Source organism: Macaca nemestrina, chromosome 9, assembly GCF_043159975.1.
Source record: "Macaca nemestrina isolate mMacNem1 chromosome 9, mMacNem.hap1, whole genome shotgun sequence".
Classification (NCBI taxonomy): Eukaryota; Metazoa; Chordata; class Mammalia; order Primates; family Cercopithecidae; genus Macaca; species Macaca nemestrina.
Genome location: NC_092133.1, coordinates 129,708,706 through 129,735,789, shown reverse-complemented (window position 1 = coordinate 129,735,789; position 27,084 = coordinate 129,708,706). Strand labels below are relative to the sequence as shown.

Here is a 27,084-nt window from a genome sequence, read left to right as displayed (position 1 = left end):
AGAGATTCAGCCACAGGGCAGTGGCAGTCCCTCCCTAGGGACACCATCCAGGGAGCTCAGCTGAGAGCTGGAGCACAGGCCTGGTAAGAGGACACATACCCAGGAGAGGGAAGGTTTCAAGAAGCAGGAGATGGAGAAAGGACAAGTTCATGGGAGTCAGAGGCAGTACCAATCTGGTGCTTTATCAGGTACCTGTAGCCTTGGAAATAGGTAGAGAAAGGGTCTTCAAAGTCTCCACTCAGAAGACACAAAGCAAGGCACAAGTATCTATGGAGCACCCTGGATGTGCCCACAGGATCCGAGTCACTGAGGTATTGCCTAAATCTCACAAAAGGCATTTTTATCACCAATTTTACAGGTCACAAAGTGAGGCTCTGACAGCAGGGCACACAACCTCTTCACCATCTGCCCGATGCTATCCATGCACTCTGGCCTCCTGTGGTTCCCTGCCTGTTGTATGATGTTATAGGATGTATGTGACATCATGCAATGTCATGTCATGAGACATCATGAAACATCATGTGACAGTCTCGCCCCAGGGGACACATCCTGAAACACACTGAGCATGTACATCACACTGCTCCACCTTCTGTCCCTAACACCCTTCTCTACCCCCTGCCATTCCCTTTACCTAGTGAGATCCTATTTCTCCTTTAAGAGACATCTCAGAGGCCTTTTCCCCTGTCCTTCGATGATCACTCCAGCCTCATCCACTTCTCACCTGGGGTGAAATTAACTGCATGTTTCCTTGCACTGCACCTGGTGATTGCTTCTACTTTCTTTTCTCCAGCACTTCTCACCACGCGGTCTTTCCGATTTAGGGTTAGAGGTGTATGTGTGCACATGTGTGTGTGTGCCTGCTTGTGTCTGTGCATGTGTGTTTCACCCACAACATTAGAGCTGCTTGTATCTTTGACTCCTCTGATGCCTGGCGTAGTGACTGAATTCAATAAAGGTCGATTCTCATTTCCCTTTAGGCATCTAAAAATGTGTATTTGCTCTAACAGGCTATATTGCCACAAAGAAAGGTTCATGAGAAAGGCAGGGTTTAAGTGACTGGTTTTTATTAGGATCAATAATATATGACAAAACTCTAATACAGAGACATTGTAAGACACAGAAAAACATTTTTATTTTTTAAAAAAGCTGTTACAAACAAGAAAGTGTTTTTTTTCTAGAAAGGTCCAGCTTTTTTTTTTTTTTTTTTTTTGAGACGGAGTCTTGCTCTGTCGCCCAGCTTTCTTAATTCTCTGAATATGTTTCTTCTCTGTCATGCAATCATGGTTATTCAATATATGTGCATCATTTATATACATGTTCTGGTGACAGTCTCTAAATTGTTGAGCACAGGTTTTCTAAGTGTACTGTTCTGCTATTAAGGGAAACTGTCGGGCAATTTAAGCAAAAAATTTGATCTAGTAAAATGCTGACCCTTTAAAAGCTGTAGTCTCATGGTGACTGCTTCTTAGAGTCTAAATACTGTCAAAAATTCATCATACACCCTAAGAGATTTAAGAGAAACAGAAGCACTGAGCTATGCTTATATCCTTAATTGGAAATCTGGCGCTAAGACACAGATTTGAAGAGTTAGTGTAGAATAAGCATTTCAAAGCTAACGTTTGAATCACTACTACCATCCAGGACTTTATAACATGGAAGAGACCTTGAAAAATTATATAATCCAATGCAGTCATTTATAGATGAGGGAAACTGAGTCCAGATGGGTAAAGAGAAGTACTTAAAGCCAGACAATATTTCAATGGGTAGAATGAAAACCCAAGCTTTTTAGAATATCTGAACTCAGATCTTTCCTCTACATTTGGCTGCCTAGGCAATTTTGTTCATATACTAAAAATGGAATCCAATTAAAAAATGGGCAAAGGACTTGAATAGATATTTCTCCAAAGAAGAAGTATGAGTGGCCAATAAATACATGAAAAGATTCTCAACATCACTAATCATTAGGAAAATACAAATCAAACCATAGTGAGATGCCACCTCACCTTATTAGGATGGCTATGAAGAAAAAAAATAACAAGTGTTGGCAGGGATGTGGAGAAGTTGGAATCCTTGTACACTGTTGGTGGGAATGCAACATGGTGCAACTGCTATAGAAAACAGTATGGTGGTTTCTCAAAAAAAAAAAAAGAATTATCATATGATTCAGCAATTCCACTTCTGGGTATGACCCAAAAAAACTGAAAGCAAGGACTTGAAGAGATAGTTGTACATCCATCATTGCAGCATTATTTGCAATAAACAAGAATTGGAAGCAGTCCAAGTATCCACCAACAGATGAATGAATAAACAAAACATGGTATATACATACAATTAAATATTATCTTGCCTTAAAAAGGAAGGAAATCCTGAGATAGGCTACCACATGGGTGAAACTTGAGGACATCATGCTAAGTGAAATAAGCTGGTCACAAAAGGACAAATACTAGATGATTTATCTTAAATGAGTGTACCATTATAGTTAAATTCATAGACACAGCAAGTTAAATGGTGGTTGGGGAGACGGAATTGGGAATTCTTATTTAATAGGGACAGAGCTTCAGTTGTGCTAAATGGATGGATGAGGTGATAGTAGCACAATGTGAATGTATTTAATGCCACTGAATTATGCATTTAAGATGGTTACAATGGTAATTTTTTTTTTTTTTTTGAGACAAGAGTCTCGTTCTGTCACCCAGGCTGGAGTGCAACAGTGGGATCTGAGCTCACTGCAACCTCCACCTCCTGGGTTCAGGTGATTCTCCTGCCTCAGTCCCCTTAGTAGCTAGGATTACAGGAACTCACCATCATGCCTGGCTAATTTTTGTATTTTTGTAGAGAGAGGGTTTCGTTGACCAGGCTGGTCTTGAACTCCTGACCTCAGGTGATCTGTGTGCCTCAGCCTCCCAAAGTGCTGGGATTACGGGCATAAGCCACTACGCCTGGCTAATGGTAAATTTTATGTTAAATATATTCTGTCACAATTAAAATGTTTTTACATTGAGAAATGGAGCAAAACGTTGAGGTTATAAGAGAATAAAAAGCTTAAATCAAGGAGATGCTAACATGTGGGGCAGTGCACATGAGGGGAAGGAAGGCTGTCTACACGCTCTTGGGGATGGGTCGGTGTCCCCCAGATTCCTCCCCACCTGTGGGCTGACCTTCAAAACTTTTTCTTGAAGTTTAGTTATTTTTTGACAGGAGATTGTGTTAAAATGCAAATCAGTGTCACTCTTAGGAGCTGCAGCCCAGTCATGCCTGTTACCTGAGCCCTTAGGAACCCCTCGGAGAACTGGTTCTGAGGCGAGAAAGGGGAGAGGGGAGGGGAGTAGAGAAGAGGGGAACTGAAAAAGGAATCTACGCATCCAAAGAATTCTTTCTTATTTCTCTCCCTCCTGTTTACTGTTGTTGTTTAAATCTACAGTGTGGTCAGGTGAATCTTTCAAGCAGTGCAAATAATTATCTTTGCTCTGCATCGTACGCAAGTTTCATTACACAAACTGAAAATTCGAAAACCCTGATGGGTCTCTGCTTGAAACCACTTCACTGACAATAGGGTGTCTTAGCAGCCCTTTTCCACTTACTGTGTGTGGCACTATTCTATGTGTGATCATTGCCTCAGCACAATTCGTGTCACTCAGAAGGGTGCTCGCATGCTGGGGTGCCATCTGGGAGTTTGTTCTGGTGGAGATGGGATAGTCATCCAGGAGCTGGCAAGAGACACGGTGATTTCCCAAGCCTCGGGCCAAATAGGGAGTAGCTTTGGAAGCAGAAACATCTAGATGGTTCATATGATGCTTGGTTCTGGGGCAGGTGATGAAGAGCAGCAGACGAGATGGTGAAACCGCAGAGAAGGACTTGGGGTCAAGAAGAATTTTGGAGGCAGCAAGGATTGGATTTAGGCAAAGATGTGGAAAGAAACTCTCAGCTGAGAGGTCCTTAGAAATCATCCACTGCTGCTTCTTCATTTGACTGATGCCTGGTGGAACTGTGGGTGGTTGATTAGATTGTGGTGGGAGCAAAAATAAAGTAAGCCAAAGTCATTTCAAGGTTTTCTGGGTGACTTGGAGAATGGCGTTACCATGAGCTTACATAGAAACGGAACGGCAGAACAAACACAGACAGATAAGGACGTATGCGGAGCCATCAATAATACCCACAAGGAAGGTGACAGCACAGAGCAGAATCACTACGTAAGCAAGAAAGCCCCAGGAACCTCGAATTCTAATCCTAACTCTACCGCTGATTTATTGAATCACTTTGGAAAAGTCACTTAATTAACCTGCCCCAGATCAAACTCACCCTTCTCTTCTCCATATCAAGATAATGTATACAATTAACCAATACAGATTTTTAAAACGAGTTCTATTTATAGGTCATTAAGAGACTCAGTGTCTAAGAACCACGTCTGAGCACTGCTTCTTTAAGAGGGTTGTGGACAATGACAAATGACCGCATATGTCCAGAAGATAGACCCAGGCTGGGGTGAATGGGTGAAAATCACACATCTACTGTTACTATGCCAGGCTCTGTTTTACATATGAAAAGGTGATTTTGCAGATATTATTACCAGTTTAGTAATGCTATCTGCAAAAATTATATTTATCATCACTGGATATAGAAACCGAGGCACAGAGAGGTTAAGCAACATGTCCTGTGTCACAAAACTGATGGCTGGCAGCAGTGGGATTTGAACTTGTGCTGCCTAGACCCAGAAGACAGGATCTTAATTTCTCACTATGCTGCCTGAGAAAGAGAGAGAGAGAGAGGGAAACTGACCAAAAAAAAGTTAGCGGCATGTTCAACTTCTTTGTAAGCAAGAACGTAAATCTCTGATCTAGGGTTGCAATCATTTCCATTTAGAAGAATGTACTTATTTTGTTCTGAAATGATGATAATTAGGATCAGTGGATCACAGGCACTTGAAGGCAGATTTCAGACGAAGCTTAAAACATTTTCCTAACAATACCATCAAGAAATGAAAGAATCATTGCAAAAGGCTTAGTGGTTAAAAGCTCTGCCCTTCACTGGCTGTGTGACCTTGAGGAAATTACTTAACATCTCTGTGGCTCAATTTCCTCATCTCTGTAATGAGGGGAGTAACAGGACTCTAAGAGTCATTGTAAGGATTAAGAAAGTTGATACATGGGAAATACTTAAAAGGTGGCTCACAGTAAGTTACAATAAACATCTGCTCTTGTCTTTGTCATCACTTCTCTGCTGCACTGAATGTAGCAGCTAGATTATGTGACAGGACTGTTACAGGGAAAAAAGTGATTCCTACACGACGTGGAAAATAGCCAGGATGTCCATTTTCTCCTAATGGCTGTGTGAGTTCAGAAACATTAAAATAGGATAAGATATGATATAGTCTGATACAGTATAATTCAACACAACACAACACAACACAACTTAATGCTCTACATAGCAAAATAATACCTAGCATTTTGATCCCCCCTCTGTTCATCTTACAACTGTTGACCCCCATCTTGGCTATTATCAATAGTCAATATGTGGAGAGGAAACTGATGCCTATTAGAAGAGGCATCTGATGCCTATAGAATCATGAGTCTAGAGATTTGCCCTCCCAGAACTGCCTGAATTTTTACTTTCAGAATCCTTACTTATAATATTAATGACTCAACACGGCACTAAGTTTCATATAATCTAGTTCTCAGCTGTTTCTCCACCTGTACTGGACTTTCTCCATGGCTAGCTGTCGGCTTAGGGGACAGGGACAACCATGAATTAAGTACCTTTGTCTCACCAAGAGCACATAACACTCGCCAGGCACATGAGTCAACTGATGGACTGAAAATAAATATGCAGTTCTGCACATAATCAGTTGAGGCAAATGACAGAGCAATAACTAAATGTAATGCTTAATTACAGCAAATATCATCATCTATTTGCTTCATTTCCTTCTCACATTTGCAATTTTCTATTTTTGTTTTAATAAATGTAGATATGCATGTCTTTATTTTAAGTTGCTTCAACTCCTTTTTGGATGCAAGGTATAAATTAGAAATAAATAAACAAATGCCAGACAGGCAGGTTCATTGAAAGATGACCTGGATCTTACAGATTTGGTAGCCTAGGGCATATTATCTTTTCAAAAAGGAACACATTTTCCTTTCCTCATGCCAACCTGCAGCAGAAGGAAAGCTGATGAGTCAGATCAGGTAGGAGTCTGAAGGTCAGGGAGAGGGTCAGACAATTCAGAGCCAACCCTGGTGATCACTATGTTCCTAAGAGTGGGACAGTTGTCTCCAGATGCTGGGGCCAAACAGTATCTACAGGCCAGAGATACAGATACTGTTAATCAGTGGTCCCCAACCATTCTGGCATCAGGGACTGGTTCTGTGGAAGATACTTTTTCCATGGACTGGGGAGGGGGGTATCGTTTCAGGATGATTCAAACACATTACATTTATTGTACATTTTATTCCTATTATTATTACATTATAATATCTAATGAAACAATTGTACAACTCGCCATAATGTAGAATCAGTGGGAGCCTGAGCTTGTTTTCCTGCAACTAGATGGTCCTATTTGGGGGTGATGGGAGACAGTGACAGATCATCAGGCATTAGATTCTCATAAGGAGCCTGTGACCTAGTCCCTGGCATGCACAGTTCACAATAGGGTTTGTGCTCCTATGAGAATCTAATGCCGCTGCTGATCAGACAGGAGGTGGAGCTCAGGTGGTAATGCTCCCTTGCCCGCCACTGACCTCCTGCTGTGTGGCCTGTTTCCTAACAGGTCACAGACAGGTACTGGTCCACAGCCCAGGGGTTAGGGATCCCTGCTGTAGAGTGCTGTTGGGCCAGTGGGCCCTGGAACCACATACCACCTAGATTCAAATCCCAGATCTTCCACTTACTATGTGATCTTGGGACAGTCACTTTATGTTTCTGTGCCTCTATTTCCTTGTCTGTAAAGGAGTAGATTAACAATCCCTACCTCAAGGTGTTCAAGGATAATTCCATTTCGGTAATATTCTTAGATCTCTGTCTGGGAAAATAAACTCAGTAACACTGGCTGTTCTCATTCCCTTAAGAGGAACACCCTCCATTAATGTGTATTGTGCAATTCGTACAATGTCACGAGGTGTTGGAGAAAATTCAGACCCACCACCAAGCATTTGATGTGCACCCACACCCTCTTCCTACTCTGGAGTCCACAAGATGCAATCTGATGTTGAAAGGAAATAAAAGTATTTTAATTATCCTCCTTTAGTATCCAGGTTAATGAGCTCTATGGAGTTTATATGTCATGACTGTTTTAATCTTTTCTCTTTAATAGAAACTATCATTGCATCTTTCAACATGGTTGACTAAAACAGGGCCACCATCATCTCAACCAGGAACTTGCCTTTGCAAACAGTGAATGAACGGAGAAGACATTCTCAAAGGGATTAAGAATCAAGAGAAAACCTTTTTGATTGTTGTTTAAGAAACAATGAGAATGGCTGGGCACAGTGGCTCACGCCTGTAATCCCAGCACTTTGGGAGGCTGAGGTGGGCAGATCACAAGGTCAGGAGTTCGAGACCAGCCTGACCAACATGGTGAAACCCCCGTCTCTACTAAAAATACAAAAAATTCGCTAGGCGTGGTGGCACATGCCTGTAATCCCAGCTACTCAGGAGGCTGAGCAGGAGAATCGCTTGAACCCAGGAGGCAGATGTTGCAGTGAGCCGAGAAGGTGCCACTGTACTCCAGCCTGGGCGATAGAGCGAGACTCTGTCTCAAAAAAAAAAAAAAAAAAAAAAAAAAAGAAACAATGAGAATAATCTCCTCCACCCTATTTCTAGGAGGACTTATACATCTAGAAACATTTAGCTTTAAGATCTTGGGCAAGACCTTCTAGTGTTAATGTGATTTGTCGGTTATTAGGGGTTTACACTAAGATTTTACTTCCCACATACATACCCAGAAAAATGTGGGTGCTCACACACTTGTAATTACAAATGAGCTATAATATGTAATTATATACACATCACTGAAAACAAACCTAATTCACATACCAGAGCACAGGAATTAAAAAAAATATTGATACGGATGTTTCTAGGAACTCATAAACATCACGAATGAGGCAGAAGCCAAGTTCTTAAAACTTTCTGGGCTGTACCTATTTACAGTCCAAATACATACTTTCATAGACCATCGTTTTTATAGAAAACCCATGCCATGTAAGTATTTCCATGAAAAATAAGTTTTAAGATTCATCAGGCAACCACATGCCTCCTTTTATATGCCTAATATTTAAATATTAGTTATAATGGAGACACGGAAATATGTAGTGAGATTGATGAAAATGTCTTTTAAATGCTCCCTGCTCATCTTTTATTTATGTATTTATTTTTAGAGACAGCGTCCCACCTTGTCACCAGGCTGGAGTGCAGTGGCATGATCATAGCTCACTGTGGTCTTAAACTCCTGGGCTCAAGTGATCCACGTGCCTCAGCCTCTAAAGTAGCTGGAACTAGAGGTATGTGCCACCATGCCTGGGTAGTTTTTGTATTTTTTGTAGAGATGGGGTCCCACTCCGTCATCCAGGCTGGAGTGCAGTGGTGCCATCACAGCTCACTACAGCCTGGAACTCCTGGGTTTGAGTTATCCTCCTGCCTCAGCCTCCCAAAGCACTGGAATTACAGGCATGAGCCGCCACACCTGGCAACTACTTGTCATTTTAAACACGTTGTTGATTCATTAGTCCATCAACACCATATTTCCCACCCTCAGGAAAAGTGAGAGATGGGTTATGACTATCAGAGGTGTATATGGGCAGTTAAGTGAGTATGCTCCATGTCCCAAGGTGGCACCCCTCATCCTGGCCAACTCTCCTTCCTATAGGTCCTGTATTAGTCCATTCTCACGTTGCTATAAAGAACTACCTGAGTTTGGGTTATTTACAAAGAAAAGGTTTAGTTGACTCTCAGTTCCACAGGCTGTACAGGAGACATGTTTAGGGAGGCCTCAGGAAGCTTATAATCATGATGGAAGGTGAAGGGGGAACAAGCACATCTTCACACAGTGGCAAGAGAGAGCATGAAGAAGGAAATGCTACATGCTTTTAAACAACCAGATCTCATGAAAACTCTCTCACTCTCACGAGAACAGAAAGGGGGGAAATCCATCCCCGTGATCCAATCACCTCCCACCAGGTCCCTCCCTCAACACTGGGGATTACAATTCAACATGAGATTTGGGTGGGGACACAGAGCCAAACCATATCAGGTCCTGGTGCACAGCATTGATCCTAAAAGGAAGGAGATGAAAGAGCGTGGACAGAGAAGTGCGTATTTCATATGTGGCCTCCATCGGTAAAACAAATCAGAGCCTGTGAACTGCTGATAAGTAGTATCGGCTTCATTCTCAGAGGATAATTAGATCATTATTTCCATTTATAATGCAAGGCTGAAATGGAGATAATGTTATTATTTCATCTGTACATTGCTTAATTTTTTGCATATTAATGGGGCTGAACTGTTCTAGATTGCATTCCTGTTCAGCCAATGGATCTGCTTGTACTTCTCCTACCCTCTCCCAGCCTCCCCCAACCCCACCTCTGTCTTATCAGCAGTTTCTAAAGATTTTGCTCAGAATGGAGTATTTTCTTTATTAATTAAAGACCTAGGGGCTCTGCCAGTGATTTATTTTTTCCTTTCTCTGTGCATATTCACTTTCATATTTCTCCCTCCTCTCACCCTTCAGAGAGCCTGCTGCTCTCAATCCCAGGTGGTTTCCTAGGAAACACGCTCACAGCCAGGAACCCCAAACCACACATTTCCATTTTCCTCCCGCTCCTCTCCCAATAAGCATTAGCTAATGAAACAAGGTGAAAACACATCAGTGCTTTTAGAAATTACTCCACCAAGGCAGGTTACCAATTTCATATTCATTCAAAGAAAGATGAAGGAATTTGCAGACTCTGGGCTTTTTCTGGAGAAATCTCAGTTTAGCATCATAGCTAATATCCTAAGCAGTGGATTTGTCACACGCCTAGGAATTGCACATGTGCTCAGACGCTAAGATTGAGGTTGTTAAAATTCCTTGACTTCTTGATTCTAAGCTCCAAAAGAAAGTTGCGGTAGTTCCTATTTACTGATCCCTCCTGAGTCTGAGTCTGGTAGGGTGTCTGTCCACTGCAGGGACAGCAACCCCACTACTGCGTATCTACCCAAAGGAAAATAAATCATTATATCAGAAAGTCACATACACTCCTATGTTCATTGCAATAGTGTTTACAATGGCAAAGTCATGGAAGCAACCTGAGTGTCCACCAATGGTTGATTCGATAAAGAAAATGTGGTACACAGACACCATAGAATACTATGCAGCCATGAAAAATGAAATTGCGTTATTTGCAGCAACACGGATGGAGCTGGAGGCCATTATCTTAAGTGAACTAATGGGAAGCACAAAATAAAATATTGCATATTCTTGCTTTTAAGTGGGAGCTAAATAAAGGGTACACATGAACATAAAGATGAAGAAAATAGATTCTAGTGACTCCTAAGGGACCAGGACAGGAGAGGAGAGGGTTGAAAAATTACCTACTAGGTGCAGTGTCTAATATTTGAGTGATGAGTACACTAGGAGTCCAATTGCCCCTTTATACATGTAGTACCCATGTAATAAGCAAGCACATGTACCCTCTGAATCAAAAATAAAATTCATATATATGTGTATATATGTGTGTGTGTGTATATATATATATATATACATATATATATATATGAAAAAACAGAACCTTCTGCAATGAGAGCAGCCCTTCCTTTCTGCAGCCCTTTCTACCTTCCTCCCTCCCTCCCATCCCCAGGGTACATTTCTGGGAAATGCTGTAGGCTAAGTTTTGGAGATGTTTAACTAATTTATTTTCTCCCTTTTTCTCTCCTTTGTTTTTAAAGGGCAGCAGGTCCCTGTCCCCTTCACTTAAGAAGAGTTCCCTTGAGCCCAAAGGCAGAAACTGCTTGCAGGACACTTTCTACTCCAGGTTCTAGTTTCTGAGAACTAAACTCATTCAAAAGATGTTGCCAGGCTTCCTGAGGCAGAGGGCAGAGAGGGGAGGGGACGTCACACAGTATGAAGGGAGGGTGATGTAATGGGTTCGTATCAGCTGTCTCAATACACTACAATTTGCTGGAAAATAAATAAATACATAGCCAAACCAGGATATGTTTGTGTAGTTCTTTTTTTTGGGGGGGGGGATGGAGTCTTGCTCTGTCGCCCAGGCTGGAGTGCAGTGGTGCGATCTCAGCTCACTGCAAGTTCCGCCTCCTAGGTTCACGCCATTGTCCTGCCTCAGCCTCCCGAGTAGCTGGGACTACAGGCACCCGCCACCACCCTCAGCTAATTTTTTGTATTTTTAGTACAGACGGGCTTTCACTTTGTTAGCCAGGATGGTCTCGATCTCCTGACCTCGTGATCCACCTGCCTCGGCCTCCCAAAGTGCTGGGATTACAGGTGTGAGCCCCTGTGCTACTATATGTTTGTGTAGTTCTATTGGAAAAGTCTAAAGACAGTTACTCCATAAGTATAACATTAAAAGTAAATATGTGACCAGCATGTTGTTTGCACTGACCCAGAGGACAATGGGGAACCAATAATGTCCTCATTCTGACCTCCACTGTGAGGCCTGTGCATTAAGAATAGAGAGAAGTTGGGTGCAGTGGCTAACCCCCATAATCTCAGCACTTTGGGAAGCTGAGGTGGGAGGATCGCTTGAGGCCAGGAGTTCAAAAATACCTGGGCAACATAGCAAGATCCCGTCTCTACAAACAAAATTTTTACAATTAGCTGGGTGTGGTGGTATGTGTCTGTAGTTCCACCTACTCAGGAGGCTGAGGAGGGAGGATTGCTTAAGCCTAGGAGGTTGAGGCTGCTGTGAGCTATGATTGCACCACTGCACTCCAGCCTAGATGACAGAGCAAGACCTTGCCTCTGAAAAGTAAAAAAAAAAAAAAAAATGCAGAGAAGAGAGACTCCTTCGGCTGGGAAGAGGGGGAACCCAGGCATCCATGAGCAGTAGAAATCTTTACCGTAGTCTCTGGCAGAGCCCCAGGAAGGAGGCAAGACTCAAGGGGCTCCCGGGAATGCTGGATCCTGAGCACTAGTGCCCCAGGCCTGGGCAGAGACTCGTGGACTCCACATAAGGCAGGGGGGCTGAGAGTTACCCTACTGCCCTACTGTGGTCTTTCCAATGAGCTGTCAGCAGGGACAATGACGTATTGCAGTGCAGAGGGCTTTTCCCATTTTCCACGAAAATAAAAAGAGTGACAAGATAGAAATTCCTGTCTATCCAGAGAGGTGAGGGCTTAGATTCAAATGAATTCAATTTAATAAAATAAAGATATTGATATTCTTGTACACCCAGGTTTGCAGATACATTAAGGTTCACACTTGCTCCACATGGATGCTAACTTTTGTGTTGTCTTCTGTATGATTTTTCTGATGAAGACAGGATACAGGGATGGTCTATACCAAATGATGCCTGTACTCCCCTTCTGTACTCACAGCAGACATTATTAATCAATATATCATTCTTTCCTGACTACACACGCACAGATGGAGCCACAGGAACCTCGGCACAGGGCTCCAGCCAACCACAGCAACCAATCAGAACTGGTATAAAACTGGAATCCTATTTGCCTTTCCTGCTATAAGATGAGGCTACACCAGTGTGTAGAGTATGGGGTCATCTATAGATGGTCATTCCCAGCATGAGTTTTCTGAGAAGAGTGAAGGGTCAAGCGAAAAGGAAACCGAGCTTGGGGGGCTTGTCTCCATGCACCTGCTCCCCTCCCATTTCCAGCTCTGCTCTGCATCACAGGAAGTGCATTCCCTAGGTCCCCTGGCCAATCGTCTTTGGCACTGGGAAGCGCTGGCAGAAGGTCGGAGGGCAGAATAAGAGAGAATCTTCTCTTTCCTTCTCATAGCATGGTCTCCCCTCCCAGACATTATTAATCAATCAATCAACCGTTCTTTCCTAACTATGCAGGCACTGATGGAGCTGTCCCTACTGTAATTCTCACTCCTGGCAGATGGCTTTGCCTCTGCCCTCCAGTAGCCTCCTTTCCTGGCTGTGTCCCTGCAGCCATGACGGTGTCACAGCTTCCTGCTGTCGCCTCACCATCCCCTGCTTGGCCTCTTAGCTCTTCCAGCATCTGGGTGATCCATTCCCTATCTTAAACCATCTGTGTTTGAAATACTTGACTGGAAATTATCTGGCAATGACCCTCGATAGGTTAGGCAGGGAGCTTCTGTCTTTCTCTCGACTTCAAGGTCTAGGGTATGGATTTTGAAAACCTGCATCAGCTTTGAGGGAGCTGCAGGGTGTTGAAGACCAAGGAAGGGGGCAAATGGTAGACCAGCTGAGGAGCCAAAGCTGAAGACGAGTGAATTACCCCCTTGTAATCAAGATTAGCATTGCAAATCTGTCTGTTTCCATTTTTTGATATCATTGAGATTTTAGAAAGCCTGATTTAAATGCTCCAGCTGGGTCTCGGCTATATAGAGAGGTTTGATTTCACTTTAAATGTATGATGTATGGATCCCTTTCAAAAAACAACCTACTTCTAGACCCCCAGTGCTGGTTTAACTTATTTTTATCTTAACTTTAGTTCCTTAAATATGTCTAAAACAATTAAAAATACAATCTCCTCATGCTAAAGAGTTCTTACGTAACTAGAAAGTCAAACAAAATTTTACATTAAACCCAAAAATATGTAACATTAACAAAGTTCAAATGTATTGCTTTACCCTGGTATTGATATTTTTTGACTGAAATGAAATTGCAGCTTTTAGCATGAACATGTTTCTGACTCCTCTTCTGTGGATTCTTTTGAATTTGCCATGTCTATATTGCCCCGTGCTGGGTTAGGAGTCAATCCTCCTATCATTTTTTTTTTCCTACTCAACCTTCTGCAAAACTTGAGCAAAACAGTGAGAGGCCCTTAGTTTACATTTGGCAGAACCACATCATTTGTTACTAAGTAAATCTTTAGTCTTTCTTTGTTGGTCTGAAAGAAATATGGCAGACAAAACAATCCTGGGCCAGTACTCAACTATGAAGTAGTCATCAGGTGGTCCCCAATCCTCTTATACTCTTTGTGTCTTTAAGATTATTGTGGACTGCATGTGGGGGCTCACACTTGTCATGCCAGCACTTTGGGAGGCCAAAGCAGGAGGATCGCAAGCCAGCAATTTGAGACCAGCCTGGGCAACCCAGTGAGATCTCATCTCTACAAACATATTTTTTAAAAAATGTAGTCACGTGTGGTGGCGCATGTCTATCATCCCAGCTACTCAGGAGGCTGAGGCAGGAGGATCACTTGAGCCCAGGAGTTGGAGGCTACAGTGAGCTATGATGGTACCACTGCACTCCAGCCTGGGAGACAGAGCAAGACTGTATCTCTAAATAAATAAATGAATAGATTCTTGTGTTGAAAATATAGAATAAAAATTCTTATGGAGGCCCTCTGCGAGATGGTACTAATAAGAGTCACCTTGAGCCCAGCCCAGCACTCGGGGCAATAAATAATGAGTAATTCCTGGGGAAGCCAGGCCTCAAAAGAAAGGAATTAAAACTCCAGGGCTTAGCATCTGTCCCTTCCCACATGGCGATTCTCCATCCTCAATAGCCATAAAGGATGTGGGCTTGTTTTCAGTCACAGAGTCTAGCAGGTTTCCTTACATTGTTATGAATTTTATGTACAGAAAATAAAATCACATCACTTCTGATCAGATTATATGGATTAATGCCACATACAATGCAATGCCACTGGAGAGGGCTCTGAGATATTGGGATAATAAAATTGAAGTTAGAAAATTTAAAAAATGAAAGTAAATGTTAGGAAAGAGTGAGGGTGGATGGAGATTTTGGAGGAAAGCAATCAAGTAATCTCTCTTTACTCGCGTTTTCAGAACACAGTAAAACAAGCATAATAAGTGCGCCACATGTAGACAGAAACACACTCTTTTTTGACATCATCCTTAATTATATATAGATGCACATGTCACATAACAGCGTGAAGATATAGGTGTCATTTAGGGAAATAGAACACATTTTAATGGTCACCATCTTTGGAGAGCAATATAGTAAATGTTAGGACACCTGAACCTCACAGCCCAGTAATTCCCCTCCCAGGTGCAGACACTAGGAAACTTTTTCTCATGAGCTCAAGGAGATGTATATATAGATGGTCATAGCAGTATTGTCTGTAATGATTAAAAAAATGGGAAATGTCCACTCACAAGACAACGGATACATGACTTGTGGTATACTCACACAATGTTGTATTGATCAATTCATTCAGTAGGGAAAATGAATGAACTACAAGAATACACACCCATGATGAGTGAATTACAAAAATACACACCCATGATGAATGAATTACAACAATACACTTCCATGTTGAATGAATTACAACAATACACACCCATGATGAATGAGTTATAACAATACACACTCATGTTGGTGACTCTCGCACTAAAACTGTTGAGTGAAATAAATCACAGATGATTCATACACTTAGATAACATCTCTTGAGAGCACCAAAATATACTCACAATATTATTTATTTTTATTACGAACATGTTTGTAATATAAATATCAATAATGATATCAGATAATAAATACCAAATTTAGGGTAGCAGTTACACCTGGGAGGAGAGAGGGATGGAGATAATGAGGGAAGGTACATGGGGACCTCTACTCTACTAGTGATGTTTTAGTTCTTAAGCTACAAAGAGATCTACGTGGGTTTATATCCTTTGGATGTTTCTGAGTACCTGGACTAAGTCATGATTTTAACAAATCAGCCATTTTACATACAACTCAACTCTACTTGGAAAACACTTTAATGGGAACCTTAGACGCTTCCACAGACTCCTGGCTCTTCCTGGAACACAGCTTATAAACCTGAGCACACATCCTGCTCAATGACCTCATTGGGTTTCTCTATCAAAGAGGTTTCTTTATCTGTTGTTAGTCTATCAAGACTCTTCATGAAAACATTAGTCAGTACAGCAAAATAGACTTGCCAGCAATCTAGATAGTTTCTTTAAGCTGATATACCATTGTTTAAAGCAGTTGCTTTTATTGTTGTGCTGGTTCATTTGCTTGATAGAGGAAAAGCTCCTTGGAGCAGAGCAGAGGAACATGTTTTCAACTCCCCACTCCACGGAGCCTGGGGGTTCAGGTCTGAAAGCTGCAGCAAAAGTCTAGACTGAATCTAAAACTAAGTTACAAAATGACTCTTCCTGTGCTCCTTAGGGGAATAGCCCATACATCAGACCAACCAGAGGTCACATGCTGTTTGCCCTAAGGCTGTGGGACCTGAACTTACACAGTCTTCATATCTGCTCCTAACTGCTCTTTGTCTATCTCTGCACCTAAGTGGACCCCATGACTACAGCTCTCTGGCTCCTCCCACGCTCTTTCTTCCTGATGAATTAGGTCATCATCGCCTCTATATCATACTCTGAATACCAATAACCACAACACGAGTTTAGGAAGTATTTGGTAGAGTGGAAGTGGAGTGGGACTGGCAGCCAAATATCCCTTAGTGGCTATTGAGCCTTGGGCAAGCGATTTCACTTTTTGAGTCTTCATTTTAGAACGGAGATGGTAACATCTAACTCATGCACTGATCACAGTGGCTGGAACTTGGCAAATATCATCATTGTCCCCATCACCCCGGAGTCAGGCCAACACAGCCCTTGCTGTGGGTGAGCCTCACTGCTCTGGCTGAGGTAAGGGCGACCTGCTGTTAGCATCTTGCACCCACACATCTGTAGGTGAATCTTAGTTTTCTATTTGCATAGCACACACAGCACACGAGACAGATTTCTAACAAATGAAAATTTGACTCTGCATCTGACCAAATTTACTACAAATGTAGGACAAGCCTGAGAACTTAATCTTTAGGGATGGTTTTACTTTTTTCAAAAAGTATTAGTATCATTGAATATCTGCATAGTAGGTATCATATGTATACAGAGAGTGGAGATGTAGGAAGAGAAGACCCTAAGTCTGAGCTTCAGGTCAGGAAAGGATTCATAGAAAAAGCTGAGTTAACTTTTGGGGACTATAGAATTTTCAGGCAGACAAGGAAAAGAGCAGAACCCAGGCACGAAGCTCAGCATGGAGAGACATAAGGGCCAGGGAAACCATTACCTTCTGATGAAGCATCAGCAATACTAGAGCAAAACTTCCTGAAGAAGGAGCAAATGTTCAGGCTGAAAAGACCTGCAGGGGCCTGATCATAAAAAGCCTTGAATATCATATAAGGGTGGGGGGTAGGGGAAATCTCCTTGTGTAGGCAATGGGAGCAGCTGGAGAAGAATTTGGAGAAGAAAAATGGCACAATTAGATTTGTGTTTCAGAGTAGCAGCTCTACCAGTAAGAAAGTGACTGACTACAGGAAGTGAGTGTTGGAGATGAGAAACTTGGCTAGGAGACCAGTGCAAGAATTCTGTCAGAAGATGGCCTCTGTGGTCAAGAGTAGTGGCTCATGCCTATAATCCTAGTGCTTTGGGAGGCTGAGGCAGGAGGATTGCTTTAAGCCAGGAGCTCAAGACAAGCCTGGGCAACACAGCAAGACCCCACCTCTACAAAAAATAATTAAAAATTTGCTGAGTATGGTGGTGTGAGTCTGTGGCCCCAGCTACTTGGGAGCTGAGACAGGAGGATTGCTTGAGCCCAGGAGTTAGAGGCTACAGTGAGCAATAATCATGCCATAGCTCTCTGGTCTGGATGACAGACAGGGTGAGACCCCATCTCAAAAATAAAAAAAATAAAGAGGAGAAGGAAGAGGATGAGGGGGGCAAGAGGGAGGAGGAGGAGGAGGAGAAAGACAAGGAGGAGGAGGAAGAGGAAAAGGAGGAGGAGGAGGAAGGAGAAGAGGAAGAGAAGCAGGCGGAAGAGGAGGAGGAGAAAGAGGAGGAGGTGGAGGAGGCAGGCTTCTATTCCAGAAGCATGTCCACCATGTGAATGAAGAGGAAGAAACAAATACATGATATCTTGAAGAAAGGAAGTAACAGGATATGGAAACTGACTGAATGTGAAAAGGAAGAAAAGGAGAGTATATAAAGGCAAGTCGTTGGCTTGGGTGCCTGGATGGAATGGACTGCCATTTAATGAGACAAGGGAAAGAGAGAGGGGAGCAGCCCAGGGAGGATTATGATGAGGTCCCAATTATAGTACATTAAAAATGTCTCTAGAACAATCAGGGATTGCTAGAAAATATAAAAACAAATAAAAAAACTACTTGGGCATATAGCCATTAAACTTGAGGAAATAAATGTTCTCTAGCTCAAGGCTGTGCAATACAATTATGATTTGAGCCACATTTCTAATTTTAGATTTTCTAATAGCTACATTCAACAGCATTTCTATATGCCAATAATGAAGTAGCTGAAAAAGAAATCAAGAAAGAAATCTCATTTACAATTGCTACCAAAAAATAAAATACTGAGGAAGAAATTTAACCAAAGGGGTGAAAGACCTCTAAAAGAAAACTATAAAATGCTGATGAAAGAAACTGAAGAAGACAGGATACACAAACAAATTAAGATATCCCATGCTTATGGATCAGAAGAATTAATATTATTAAAATCATCATGATCCTATTACCCAAAGCAACCTACAGATTCAATGCAATCCCTATCAAAATACCAATGACATTCTTTACAAAAACAGAAACAAAATCCTAAAGTTTATATGAAATCACAAAAGAACCTGAATAGCCAAAGCAATGCTGACAAAAAAACAAAAAAGAAAAAACAAAAACAACAACAACAGAAAGCTAGAGGTATCACCTGATGGAACTTCAAAATATACCAAATGCTGGCTGGGCGTGGTGGATCCCTCCTGTAATCCTATCACTTTGGGAAGCCAAGGTAGGTGGATTGCCTGAACTCAGGAGCTTGAGACCAGCCTGGGCAATATGGTGAAACCCTGTCTCTACTAAAATATAAAAAATTAGCCAGGCATAGTGGTGGGTGCATATAATCCCAGCTACTCGGGAGGCTGAGGCAGGAGAATTGCTTGAACCTGGGAGGCAGAGGTTGTAGTGAGCCAAGATCATGCCACTGCACTCCAGCCTGGGCAACAGATCAAAACTCTATCTCCAAAAAAAAAAAAAAAAAAAGTACCAAATGCTATAATGATCTAAACATCATGATATTGGTATAAAAACAGACACATATATCAATGGAATGGAATAGAGAACCCAGATAAAAATAAATCTATGTATTTATAGTGAACTGATCTTTGGAAAAGGTGCTAGGCACATACATTGAGGAACGAATATCCTCTTCGATAAATGGCACTGGGAAAACTGGATACCCTGTCTCTCACCATATAAAAAATATCAACACGAAATGGATTAAAAGCTAAAATGTAAGACCTGAAATTATAGAATTACTAGAAGAAAACAGGGGAAACAATTCAGGACATCGGTCTCAGCAAAGGTTTTGTGGCTCAGACCTTAAAAGTACAGGCAACAACACAAAAATAAACAAATGGGACTACATTAAACTAAAAAGCTACTGCCCAGAAAAAGAAACACTCAACAGAGTGGAGAGACGCCTGTTGAATGGGAGAAAATGTTTGTAAACTATTCATCTGACAAGGAACTAATATCCAGAATGTTCAAGGAACTCAAACAATTCAACAGCAAATAACAATAATAATAATCCCATTAAAATGTGGGCAAAGGATCTGAGTAATTATTTATCAAAAGAAGACATACAAATGGTCAACAGATATATGAAAAAATGCTCAACATCACTAATCATCAGGGAAATGCAATCAAAACCACAAGAAACAAGAATTTTACCCCAGTTAGAATGGTGGTTATCAAAGAGACAAAAAATAACAAATGCTGGCAAGGATGTGGAGAAAAGGGAATTCATACACTGTTTGGAGGAATGTAGATTAGCATAGCCATTATGGAAAATGAAGATTTTTTTTTCTCTTGAGACCGGAGTTTCACTCTTGTTGCCCAGGCTGGAATGCAGTGGCACAACCTTGGCTCACTGTAGTCTCTGTCTCCCAGGTTCAAGTGATTCTCCTGCCTCAGTCTCCCGAGTAGCTGGGATTACAGGCACCTGCCACCACGCCTGGCTAATTTTTTATAGTTTTAGTAGAGACAGGGTTTACCCGTGTTGGCCAGGCTAGTCTTGAACTCCTGACTTCAAGTAATCCACCTGCCTCGGTCTCCCAAAGTGCTGGGATTACAGGCATGAGCCACCATGCCCAGCTGGTATGAAGATTTCTTAAACTAAAAACAGAGCTACCATATAATCCAACAATTCCACTATTGGGTATTTATCCAAAGGAAAGGAAATCAGTATATCAAAGAGATACCTGCACCCCCATGTTTATTGCAGCATGATTTACAATGGCCACGATATGAAATCAACCTGAGTGTCCATCAGTGGATGAATATATAAAGAAAACGTGACATATATACACAATGGAATACTCTTTGGCCATAAAAAAGAATGAAATCCCGCCATTTGCAGCAATATGGATGGAAACAGAGGTCATTATGAAATAAGCCAGGCACAGAAAGACAAACATCACATGTTCTCACTCATATGTGGGAACTAAAATAGTTGATCTCGTAGAGACAGAGAGTAGCATAATAGTTACCAGAAGCTTGGAGAGGTATGTTGGAGAGGGGACATGAGAAGAGATTGGTTAATGGGTACAAACCTACAGCTGAATAGAAGAAATACGTTCTAGTATTTGATAGCACAGTAGGGTGATGATAGCCAACAACGTTATATTTTTCAAAACAGCTAGATTTGAAATGTTCCCAACACAAAGAAATGATAAATGTTCAAGGTGATGGACCCCCTAAATGTCCTGATATGATCATTACACATTGTATGTATGTATCAAAATATCACATGTATACCATGAATATGTACAAATATTATGTATCACTGTGAAAAGGCAAAAAAAGAAATAGTTAAAAGTGATTCTAATAATATATTTATATTAAATTATATTTAAGTTATATATATTAGATATTTTATGTAATTTATTTAGACAAATATATCTAATATATTTTCATGTCACCATGTAATAAATATAAAAATTAAGGTATTTTTTATATATACATATTTTTTGCATGAGGCCTCCAAAATCTAGTGTGCATTTTATGCTTATTGCACATCTCAAGGCAGACTGGTCACATTTCAAGGGCTCAACAGTCACATGTGGTTACTGACCACCACACTAGACAAAGCATCTCTGATTCATTGGCCCCACCCTAGAAGCCATAAGGCTGGGATGTGTCTACTACTGGTAAACTGTGATTGCTGCTTTAACAGCTTATTTTGACAAGGTAGTTGCTCCCAGTGCTATGTTGTCATTGGGATTTTGGCATATCCTAGGACCTATGGTACAAGTGTATTTGACGGCATGAATGCCTGAAGTGCTTTGACCTCTGCAGTGAAAGCTGATGGTCATGCACAAGGAAGGAACGAGTTCAGCACTCTTATTGTACAGAAGGAACATGCGGTCTGGTTGAAGGGGATGTGTGAGGCACAGAAAAACCAAGCTGAACTAACCGGTTAACTGGTCCTATACCCCACTCTCTTCCCAGCCAACTGAACATGAGTCCTGAGGTTCTCTGGGCTTTTTTTTTTTTTTTTGCCTTTTGAGATATTGCATCAGATCTTCTCTTTATATTTAACTGGATTCCTGTTGGGATTTTCGTTAGCTGGTTGCTGCAGGTACCAGGACACTAGGTTGAACTATGCTCAGCATAGAGTAAATGTTAATATCTTTCAAATCTACCCAGCATGACATGCCCAAGAGCCTTACCCAAGAGCTATGCATGATTTACTCAACCTGTAAAATAATTTAAAAGTTGCTTTAAAGCCTGTATGGTAATATGTAAATCCTGCTCCATTGCTTCCACACACACCGGCATGTCCATTAGAATCTCTTTTACATTAAGTATGAAAGTGAATGACAGCTGCGCACACAGGCTAACTAGGAATCTCCAGCCAAAAATCTACAGAGACCAAAGAATAATAGAAAGTTTGTGGATATAATTGGGGGTTATTTGAGTTCTCAATGCTAATTTAAACAAAACAAAAAAAACCCTGATGAAGTAAGACTTTAATCTTTGTTGAGTTTCATGGTATCCTACATTGTATTTTTAAAACTGGTTTCTCTAGTGTGAAAGACATTGTTTTACCTGGAAATTTTAGGAGAAATGTCTAAATTTCAGTTTCCCCGTTTATAAAATATGTTCAGGTTCATGTTGTTTGTGTAAGATAAAGGAGACCTTCTGAGACTTAATAGGATCCCCCTGAAGGCATTTTTATCCCTTTGAAGATACTAAGTTATTATCATTAACGTAATCCCCTTTGAATATCAATGTGGAAATTATCCAATTGCTATCATCCACTTGTATTAAAAGCATCACACTCTGAAAAGTAACGCGGCTTCGAAAAAAATCATCTGCCTCGAGCTTGCGAAGAGCTGTGTTCCGATTTGTTTTCAGGAGAAACTGAATGGGTCGCTTTGTCTCGTTGGTGGACTCTTTGTTAAACTTTCCCTTTTGTTTGCACATTTCTGACAGAAGGAAACGTGTTTATTGCCTGACACTCGATAGGAGCACTTAATAACTCCTTGTTGGATGAATAAGTAAACGAGATTCCAGAACGGCCAGGTTACCTTTCCCTTCCCAGCAGCTTCCAAGCTTCTCCCCCTGCCTGAGAAATAGCAGACAGGTCTGGCCTGAAAAGGAACAGAATTACTACAAATAAACAAACACCTACATGTTTGAGGCATCAGAAATCCCCAGAAATCTTCTTCTCACCCCTCTCGCTTCCTGAGTCGTGTTCCCTTCTTCCTACTACACTCAGATTCCAGCGTGAGGTCACTGGCTTGCGGCCTCTCGGAGGTCTTTTTCGCAGTCGCATGAGTATCTCCCTGGGCAAGTGCCTTGTGGGCCACCAGCGCCGGGGTGTGGCTACCCAGGGCCCTGTGATTCCCTCTGATGAGACCAATGGCCCGTGTATTTTCTCATTCCTCAGGGCCATCCAGACGGCTCCCACAGAGGCTTCCTAATGTCTCCTGGGCCAACAGGATTTTTGTTGGCACGTGATGGAAAAGGCTGCAAACCAACCATGGCTTTGAAAGCCCAGCAGCAACACAGCTGGTGTATGTGGTCTGTTTCTAGGTGTTTCATCTACTTTCTGGGGCATGCGTTTCCATCCTGTATTTGCCCAGGCCTCATCTTCAGGCACAAAAGCCTTCACTGTTGAGAAATAGGCAAGCTGCTCTGGCTGGGAGAATGGCAGGGGCGACCTGCGCCTGGTCCCTGTCCCTGTGCCTGTGCCTGAGACCTGCTCCTGGTCCCTCTCCCTGGGCTTATGCCTGAGCCCTGTGCCGGGTCCTTGTGCTCTCCTCTTACGCAGCTGGCAATAGGCCCCAGGTCCTGCATCCCAGGCAACCTCGAAACTGGTTTGTACAGTGTCTACAGTAAGGCTATTAATGAATCAAGCTGTTTCAGAATTCGCATGGTTAAAAATACATGAACTTGTGGGTTAAACACTAAGCTAGCCCATCCAGTGATTCCCTGTGCACAGTAACTTGAGGTGGGACTCAGCCTCTTCTCCTCCCTAGTCTTCATTTCTATGTTGGGAACAGGGAGCAGGTGGTATTGGGAAGAAGATGGAGCCAGTGAATGGTAGGTTCAAAGCCCTGATTTCTCCACTCACCATTTCCATAGATCTGAGGAACTCAACCTCTTGGAGCTATAGTTTCTCATCTATAAAATGAGGTTAAGAATGTCTGCTTTCCAAAATTCTTGTAAGGATTAGGTCAAGTTTGTCCAACCTGCAGCCCACAATGGCTTTGAATGCAGCCTGACACAAATTCATAAACTTCCTTAAAACATGAGATTATGCATGGACCTTCTTTTTTCTTTCTTTCTTTCTTTCTTTTTTTTTTTTCTCATCACCTATTGTTGGTGTTAGTGTATTTTGTGTGTGGCCCAAGAAAATTCTCCTTTCAGTGTGGTCCAGGGAAGCCAAAAGATTGGACACCCCTAGATTAGATATTTCTAAAAAATTATCATTATCTTTATAGTACAGCTTCTGAACAGCAAAGAAACTATCAACAGAGTAAGCAGACAACTTATTTAATGGGAGAAAATATTTGCAAACTATGCATCTAAAAAAGGACTAATATCCAGAATCCATAAAGGACTTAAATCAATAAGGAAAAACAACAACAACAAATAACCTCATTAAGAAGTGGGCAAAGGACAGGAACAGACATTTTTCAAAAGAAGACAGAGCCATCAACAAACATGAAAACATGCTCAGCATCACTGATCATCGGAGAAGCACAAATCAAAACCACAGAGAAAGCCACCCACACCAATCAGAATGGTTACGACTAAAAAGCCAAAAAATCACAGATGTTGGTGAAGTTGCAGAAAAAAATGGAACGCCTATACACTGTTAGTGGGAAGGTGTATTAGTTCAGCCCCTGTTTAAAGCAGTTTGGAGATTTCTCAGAGAACTAAAAACAGAACTACTATTCGACCCAGCAATCCCATTACTGGGCATATACCCAAAGGAAAAGAAATCATTCTACCAAAAAGACACCTGCATTTCTGTATTTATCACAGCACTATTCATAAGAGCCAAAGCATGGAATCAACCTAGCTGCTCATCAACAATGACTGGATAAAGAAAATGTGGTAATATACCCCATGGAATACTACACAGCCATAAAAAGAATGAATCATGTCCTTTGCAGCAACATGGATGGAGCTGGAGCCCATTATCTTAAGCAAATTAATGCAGGAAGAGAAAACCAAATACCACATGTTCTCGCTTGTAAGTGGGAGATAAACATTGAGTACTCACGGACATAAAGATGGGTACAATAGACACTGGGGACTCCAAAAAAGGGGAGGGAAAGGATGGGGCAAGGACTGAAAATCTTTCTATTGGGTCCTATGTTCACTCTTTGAGTGACAGGCTCAACAGAAGCTCAAATCTTAGCATCATGCAATATACCCTTGTAACGAACCTGCCCATGTGCCCCCTGAATCTGAAGTAAAAAAAAACAAAACTGTCTTCCTAGTAATTGCTCAATAAATGGCAATAACTATTGCACTCACTATTAAAATATTATCTTAAAATATATATTATATTTTATAACTAAAATGTAAACATATTTTATTAACATACTATACTGTATAATCAATGCCAATGTTGTATAAATAATATATTAGCATGTTTTATAAATATGTGAATATATACTAAAATATATTACAATATTATATTAAGTTTCAATACATTATGACTATTAGAATAATTCTTTATGTATTGCTATATTGTACTATTATTGTTCATGCATCATTACTTCAAATATTAATATGGTTTCATAATGATACAAGAAACTAATTTGTTTTACTGTTTCTAGCAAGTTTACTCTCTCTAGAGATACACTGGAAGTAAGTGAAAATAAAGTCAGCATGTTTTCCTGTTTGCCTAAAGTCAGCACAGCTTTGTTTTATCTGGAAAATAATCATTTGCTTTTCAACAAAAGTAAAGTCACTGAAACATTTTGGAATCTCAAGTTCCAAATGGAAGTTAGGGATAACAAATGGACACAAACCAAAGTCAGCGTTCACCTCCAGCTATGGCGTCTTCACTGGTAGAGCCCCCTTTACACCTGCAGCTATTCAAACAGTCAGTCAATGATGGTTATTATTACTCACCCAAATAACAGGATAGGAAAAGGGCAACAAAATGGCCTGCCCATTACTCACCCCCAAATATTCTGCCTGATTGCCTTCAATCTGTGGAATTTGCCCATATTGTTTCATGGAGATAGTTCTACCCTGGTTCTAACCAGCTACTTTGGCCTTCATGCCGTTTATCAAACCCCATGAGCCCTTACAGAGCCTATGGGTGCTCCTTGTTCATTTACTGAATCAATAAATACGAATGAAGGCCCTATATTTCTGTCCCATGCTATGTACTAGGCTTAAAAGGATGAACAAGATACAATGGGACACATATACACTTAGAAGAAATAAGCCCTGGTGTCATACATCAACAGGGTGATGATAGTTAACATGAATCAATAGTCTATTCCAAAATAGCCAGAAGAGAATAATTAGAATGTTCCAAGCTCAAAAAAAGATAAGTATTTAAGGTGATGGATATCCCAGTGACCCTGATTTGATTATATGAATGTATGAAATTATCATATCTCCCCAGAAAATAAGTACATCATATATATGCCAATAAAGTTAAATAAAGACATAAGAACAGGGCCAGGCATGGTGGTTCACACCTGTAATCCCAGCACTTTGGGAGGCCGAGGTGGGTGGATCACTTAAGGTCAGGAATTCAAGACCAGCCTGGCCAACATGGGGAAACCCCGTCTGTGCTAAAAGTGCAAAAATCATCCGGGTGCACACTTGTAATCCCAGCTACTCAGGAGGCTGAGGTGGGAGGATTTCTTGAACCCAGGAGGCAGAGGTTGCAGTGAGCTGAGATCACGCCACTGCATTCCAGCCTGGGTGACAGAACAAGACTCCATCTCGGGAAGGGAAGGGAAGGGAAGGGAAGGGGAGGGGAGGGGAGGGGGGAGGGGAGGGGAGGGGAGGGGGGAGGGGAGGGGAGGGGAGGGGAGGGGAGGGGGGAGGGGAGGGGGGAGGGGAGGGGAGGGGAGGGGAGGGGGGAGGGGAGGGGAGGGGAGGGGGGAGGGGAGGGGAGGGGGGAGGGGAGGGAGAGAGAGAAAGAGAGGGAAAGAGGGAGGAAGAAAGGGAGGAAGGGGAAGGGAAAGGAAAAGAAAAGAGAACACAGTATAGTAGAGAGGCTCATGGTCCATTGCAAAAGGCAATGGATAAATACGTGGGGGTATAGTGTGAGGAAGGCTAGGAATAAGGTAAGCGGAGCATGTGATGGAAACCTAGCCCGGTCCTGGGGCTCAAAGATTTCCCAGAAGATGTGACATCCATGCTGCCACGTGAAGGTGGCCTTAGAGTCAGCAGGGTAGACAGACAGGGCAGGATGGGAAA

The 27,084-nt window shown here is 41.8% G+C and overlaps 1 protein-coding gene and 1 long non-coding RNA gene across 4 annotated transcripts in view; both read right to left on the bottom strand.

The window, feature by feature from the left end:
• The window catches only part of LOC139356023 (uncharacterized), a 48,259-nt gene extending 21,632 nt beyond the window's left edge, over positions 1 to 26,627 (bottom strand). The window contains exon 1 of the long non-coding RNA XR_011607387.1: positions 193 to 26,627. This is a non-coding gene — a long non-coding RNA (uncharacterized lncRNA). The remainder of the gene's footprint in view (positions 1 to 192) is intronic.
• The window catches only part of LOC105490635 (FERM domain containing 4A), a 699,298-nt gene that overhangs the window by 502,690 nt on the left and 169,524 nt on the right, over positions 1 to 27,084 (bottom strand). The gene's annotated exons all lie outside the window — the stretch shown is intronic.